The sequence below is a fragment of the Coffea arabica genome, chromosome 11e (assembly GCF_036785885.1).
Source record: "Coffea arabica cultivar ET-39 chromosome 11e, Coffea Arabica ET-39 HiFi, whole genome shotgun sequence".
NCBI lineage: Eukaryota > Viridiplantae > Streptophyta > Magnoliopsida > Gentianales > Rubiaceae > Coffea > Coffea arabica.
In genome coordinates this window covers 14,992,046-14,998,754 of record NC_092331.1, presented here as the reverse complement: position 1 = coordinate 14,998,754, position 6,709 = coordinate 14,992,046, and the positions used below count along the sequence as shown (strand labels likewise).

General features: G+C 32.6%; 1 long non-coding RNA gene across 1 annotated transcript; it reads right to left on the bottom strand.

Annotated features, from left to right (window-relative positions):
* Positions 1–235: 235 nt before the first annotated feature.
* On the bottom strand, positions 236–4,286 carry LOC140021797 (uncharacterized). The gene is made up of 3 exons (XR_011825779.1): positions 3,997–4,286; positions 2,152–2,336; positions 236–573 (listed from the first exon to the last, which is right to left on the bottom strand). It is a non-coding gene; the product is annotated as an uncharacterized lncRNA (long non-coding RNA).
* Between the last annotated feature and the right edge of the window lie 2,423 nt (positions 4,287–6,709).

Here is a 6,709-nt window from a genome sequence, read left to right as displayed (position 1 = left end):
AATCCGGAAGTGTTTTATTGACGACTTGATCTTTTGTCAAAAATGCTCTACTTAAAGTCGTCACTAAAAAGCACCGAAAGCCATTGTATATAACTATTTTACTCACAACAATTGTCGTCACAAATGTAGCTTAGATTTAGTGACAATCTCTGTTGTGACAAGGAGTTTTTATTTTCTATTTTGTGACAACTTTGTTTTGTCATTAGATAATTTCTCAATAGCTTAATAATCATAATTTGGCCTGTAATCATTGCTAAATCATTGATTTTAAACAAATCATACAAATAAACATGAACGATTGATAACCAAAAGTATTTGCATTAGATTACATGGTAATAATATAGCATTCTCAAATGCCAAATTCAAGTGTACATTACCCAACTAATGCCTACAAAAATAACATTTGTCCAAAATATCACTTGTATATATGGTACATTTACAAAAGCAATCACAGTTTAAGAAATTGAAGAACATCTAAATGAACCATTCCATGAGCAAAAGGCAATTTTGTCTTCAACATTCTTCAACCATAACCATAGATATCTTCCAAAAGCTAGTATGAATAGCATTTATCTGTCATAAAAGAGTAAAAGAAGTAGGTAAGGAAAGGAGTACAATAATAAAGAACAAGTAATGAGACTTAGATTATTAAGACAAAAATTACAATTCATTAAGAATCTCATATAATTTGAGCCCACATATTACAACACCAGCAAGAAGTTAGAAATCACAGTCCAATCTATACAAATACAACACTGCATAAGCTCAACTAAAGAGCTCTCTAAAACAGTTTTTTTTTATTTTCTTTCTTCTTCTTTAAATAGCTCAACTTATTGAACAATTAAATTGGACTCCCACAGTAATTATTGTTTAATCTTTATGCTTTTGGTTGTTTATATATTAAAACACAGAAAGCAACTTATTGTACGAGGTGTGAATACAGGAGGTACTAGCCCTCTTTGATTTTAGGAGTTTATGCTTCAAAAATCATGAAGGAAACGATGCCTCTGTAGGATTAAACTGTGCAAAGAGAATGAGCCATTTGCCTCACAATGTCAAAGTGAAGACCATCTAAACAGGTGAAACCAATCAAAGTTCACAAACGCCCCCTTTGCATTATATTCATTTCTTTCAAGTCACTACATAGGCAAAAAGAAGATTGCTATCCATGCATGGTCTGTCGCTTGTACTTGAAAATAATATACTATTGCAGATGAACAATCAGATTTTTACCTCTATTGATAAACTAACAGCACTATATACATGATACCTAGATATTTCCCAAAGAATAAGTTCAGATAACAATGATGCATAACATCAGCCCCAAAAAATGTTATTACACAACCATCAGCCCCATAACTATAACCATAAACTACACAACCATAACAAAAAATAGTCCACAATGATGGATAACATCAGCCCCAAAAAATGTTATCACCAGCTATTACCAAAAAATAGTCCACAATGACTACAAGTTACCAAAAACTACATATCAGCTATAACCATAACCATAAACTACACAACCATAACAAAAAACGGTCCACAATGATGCATAACATCAGCCCCAAAAAATGCTATTACCAGCTATTACCAAAAAATAGTCCACAGTGACCACAAGTTACCAAAAACTACAGATCAGCCATAACCATAACCATAAACTACACAACTATAACAAAAAATAGTCCACAATGATGCATAATATCAGCCCCAAAAAATGCTATTACCAGCTATTACCAAAAAACAGTCCACAGTGACCACAAGTTACCAAAAACTACAGATCACCTTCTCCAACTATGATAGCAGATTCTTACATTAGTAATTCTTAGCAGTTGATCTCTATCATCTTTAGGAAGCTTGCCCTATTTAGGTGCTTTCCACTTGCCATACTTTCAAATAACGCAGCTTGCCTCTGAAATGTATCGCTGAGCACCTTCTCTAACTAGTCTTCCACTTATTTCAGAAACAGTAATGTTCACATTTTTTCCAGCTTTCTTTTCATTTGATAGTGCAATATTACGCGTATATCCTCTTTTTCTTTTTAACATCACTTGGTCTAGTAGATACAAAGTAAACAAGACCATAAGTGCTAACAATAGCAGCCCTGGCAGTAATTAGTTAATTAGAGTAGAATTACACGTAAAACTGACATACCTGAACCGTTTGACTCAAGGTCTTGCATACTTTCAGTTTCATTGCTTTGACAACCAATAGTTTGATTAGATCCAACATGCTGTGAAGTAGGAGTTCCATCAGTTTGCATCCCAGCAGCTTCTTGTGATGTCATTCCATTGCCTGAAGATTTTTCAGCAATCTGTCTACTCTCAGCTTGTATCAATCTAAGGCATTTAAAGGAAGGTGAACAAACCATGTAAGAATTAAAATAAGTAGTGACTTGATTGCAAAAATTAAAGAAATTTGAGGGGGTCAAATTAATTAATTTTGGGCCATAGCGAAACAAGGGGAGACTTGGGGGGCCGAAGTGCAATTCTTGAAAGTTTTTCTTGCAAGTTCATGCAAAGTTACGAAGCTTATGCTTCTGCAATTTCCAGCTAACATCTCTGCTGCAATTTTCACTCAGGAGCTTTTGCAACCCCATGGAACTTTCGGCAAACAAGATTCATGCAGCACTTTGATCCATTTCCAATTAAACATGGCTAAAACCTAGTAACAATGAGATTCCTGGAAGACTCTCATGCAAGTTTCATGCAACAAAAGAAGACAAGAAGTTTTTGCAACTAATTTCTGTTAAAATTTCAGCGACCGAAAAATGAAAACTGCTGCACTTTACTTCTACCAGGTTTTCCTTGCCGCAAAACTTTGCAGTTTATCAAATTACTTTTTCAAATACAAGACATCAAGATCAAAACAGCAAGACTACCCTGCAGATTTTTAGCATGAACAACCAAGAACTAACATCAAAGGGATAAAATAAACTACCCTATATCAGCCCATAAGACTGCCTAGACAGGAATGTGCTAAGCAAGGGGGAATACAAGCAATGAAAGAAAGAAAAACAATGACAGCATGCCCCCTTGACGAATAGAAAATGCAGCCCTCTAGTCTTAAGAATATCAATGGAGTTACCCCAGTTTTATCAAGAGAAACAGATTTTTAAGACACAAAACTACCCAACCAAAGGAAAAAAACAGCCATGAAGGAGAGGTTCATGAGACAACGTGTATGACCTAAAAGCACCAAGACTAACCCAACTCTCAGTCGGGCATTTCATCGAACATCGGCTGGGCATCAAAATTTCAGCAACTTCTCACTCAATTGATGTAAATCAGCACCCAGAAGTTATTCAGAAAAATGAATATCTCAATCCAATCGAACCACAAAAACACGTATGTTCAGCAAGTTACAAGCAATTAACAAGAGAGTTGCAACAAATAAAACCACGGGAGACCCATCTTAAGGATGCAACACAAGAACAAAAGCAGCAAAAATTTTGGCAATTTGGACAAATAATCATCCTCTCCGAATGGTCTAAATGCTTGCTGCCATAGTACATCAGAAAGTTCACCTCCAAATTCCAACCAAAATTTACCCTCATACGAGTCTCCTCTCAATCAATTTCATATTACTAATTTGCTTTCATACCAAAGGAACATCACGCAAAAGGGAAACAGAACAGATGCTAAACAAACGGATGCCAAACAAAACCATCCGAATCTTTCAACAAGAACTCTCATCTCTTTCATGAAAATGAACTACTTTGACAAACGTGGACTGGCCGAATGTTATGCAAAAACGGAAATCAATTTGTCTTTTGAAGTTGTACTCTCAGTTGAGCATTTTGTCAAACAGGTTGGGGCATAAAGAATTTCTACGATTCTTTGTTCAATTAAAGCTAGAAGTGGCCCCCAAAAATTGTCCGAAACAAAAATTCAGTCCAATCAACCCCATAAAACATATACGGCCAAACAATTATGAATAATCACTGGAAAATTGCAAGAAAACTGATTCACCAGAGAATAATTTTAAGGTTGGAATTACCATACTCCTTCTGGGTGAATGTTTGCCGGTGATGGTGGAAATTTTCGGAGCTGACAGCAAATTGCAACTCCTCCGCTCGGTTTTTCCTTTTTCTTGCCCAAAAGCTTTTCCCTCTGTTTGTTTGTGTTGCTCAAGTGTTCCGTTGCTTTAACTCAGACCAAGTGTTCCGTTGCTTTTGTTTTCAGAATGTGTTCCGCTGCTTTGGTCTTTGCTTTGCTTTGGATATTGTTTTTGTTGCGCGGCACTTTCACTATGATTTGATCAAAATTTTGACTTCACTCATTTTCCCTCCATTTGATACAAAAAATCATGTTTTTTTTCTGGATTTGTAATATGGTTTGAACCATAGATTTTAATGCTATAGTATTATTCTTTATTTTTTAGCAAAAAATAAAAATTTTCATCAACATAGGTGGCAAAATTTGTTAATTTCATATAATTGAAAATGTACTTTTATAATTTGCTAATATTTTACACTAATTTCTTATAATTGCAGCACTAAAGAACATTATGTAATTGAAAATAATTAAACTCAAATTATATGGTTATAACATAGTTTCAATAAAAATAATCATTTTCCTAACATTTGAGACCAATCATCATGTTTTTTTTTATTTTTAATTTGGTTTGAAGCATAGATTAAACACAGACTTTCATTAAAAATAATCAAACGCTATTAATAAGACATTATTGTTAAGTCAAAATCAAAGAAAATTTAGTGATGACATAATGTTATCACTAATTTATTCAAGATTATAATGACAAGAAAAGTAGTCACTAATTAAATTGCTAGTTTTTAATATTGTCAATTGCTAGTTTTTAATACTTTTGTGAAAATATTGATAATGGTTGAGAAAATTTTGTTACATTACTGCAAGTGATAAATGTACTTTTGTTCTTTTTCAAACATTTATTTTAATGTTTAATTTTGTTTAAAACTATTGTACTAGTATAGATTTACAAGACAAAACTTAAGTTCTCAATAGTTAAAAAATTCATTACAGAGAAAACACAAGTAGTAGTTGCAAAATGTGTATAAATTACAGATATTTTAATGTGTATAAATTACAGTTTATTTTAATGTTTAATTTTGTTTGAAACTATTTTACTAGTATAGATTTGCAAGACATCGATTTATGGGTAATTTCTTTTTTTTTTTTGCTTTCACATATTTAATTTATGTTAAATACAAAACCTACCAGTTTCCTTTTCATAAAAATATTAGTGCAACATTTTTTGAATTTTACTTACAAACATTTATGTATTTAATATAAATTAAATGATTCAGAGTGAAATGCCCATAAAGAGTAGAATATTTGTTCATGTAATGGAGGAAACCCACAAAGAGTTGGTACGTTATGGGGCATTTCTTTTTTTAAAAAAATTTAATTTATGTTGAAAAGATAACCTGCCAGTTTTCGTTTTGTAAGAAATCAGTGTAACACTTTTTGAATTTTACTTACAAACATTTATAAATTTATCATAAATTATATGTTTGAGAGTAAAATGCCCATAAAAAGTTGGTACTTTGAATAGATAATGCTCATTTGCCCATAAACTACACTCCCTGAAGGCTATTTTGTTAATTACTTTGTAGTACTTTGTTATTCCTTTGCTAATACTACTTGGCATGTAGTACAAAGGATAAATCTAGCATAAATTTCTTATTCCATTGATAAAAAGACCTACCTGCCTTATAACTATTGTAATGAAAGATATATCTTTAGAGTTTATAACAAATTATTACTTAAGTTTGAGAAAATTATAAAATATTTATGTTTATCAAGATACCATTCACAATTTCCTAATAAAAAAATAGGGGCTAAATTGTAAAAGCTAGGGTGCCATAATAGAAATAATAAAATTGATGTATTACATATGGGGGTTAAATTGCAAAAGTTAGAGTGCCATAGTAGAATTAATGAAATTGGTGAATTACATATGGGGCTAAATTACAAAAGTTAGGGAGTAATAATAGAATTAAAGAAATCGGTGTACTACATATGAGGCTAAATTGTAAAAGTTAAGGTATCATAATGGAATTAATGGAATTTTTTACAACATTTGGGGCTAAATCGCAAAAGTTAGGGTGGCACAGTAGAATTAATGAAAGTGACTTAGAAATAAGTACTTTAAACAGTGACGAATAATTCTTGTCACTAAATCCGAATCGGTAGAGTGACAGTGACGATATTAGAAGTTGTCACTATATAAATCATTTTAGTGACAACGTTTTTCAAGGTCGTCACTGAAAACTTAGTTGTTTTGAGCAATTATGACAACTTTCCTTGTCGTCACTAAACAACCACGTTTTGTGACGACTTTTATCGTCACTAGAAAATGTTGTCACTAATGACCATATTTCTTGCAATGTAGTTTGTGACGAAAATAACGGGTCGTCACTAAACATTTAGTTGCTTTGATGCAATTGTGACAACTTTAGGAGTCACGACTAAAGAAACTCCTTTTGTGACGACTTATTGTCATCACTACAAAATGTTGTCACTAATAACTTTTTTTTTAGTGATCAGTGACGACAACAAAAAGTCGTCCATAAATAGGCCAAACAATAGTGATGATGTTCTTAATGTCGTCACTATTGTGTGTTCTAATACTCCCGCGCTCTTGCTAAATCTTGGCGGGAATTTACTAGTGACGATTTTTTTAAGTTGTCACAAATGAGTTGACTCCCATTAGAGATTTGTGACGAGTT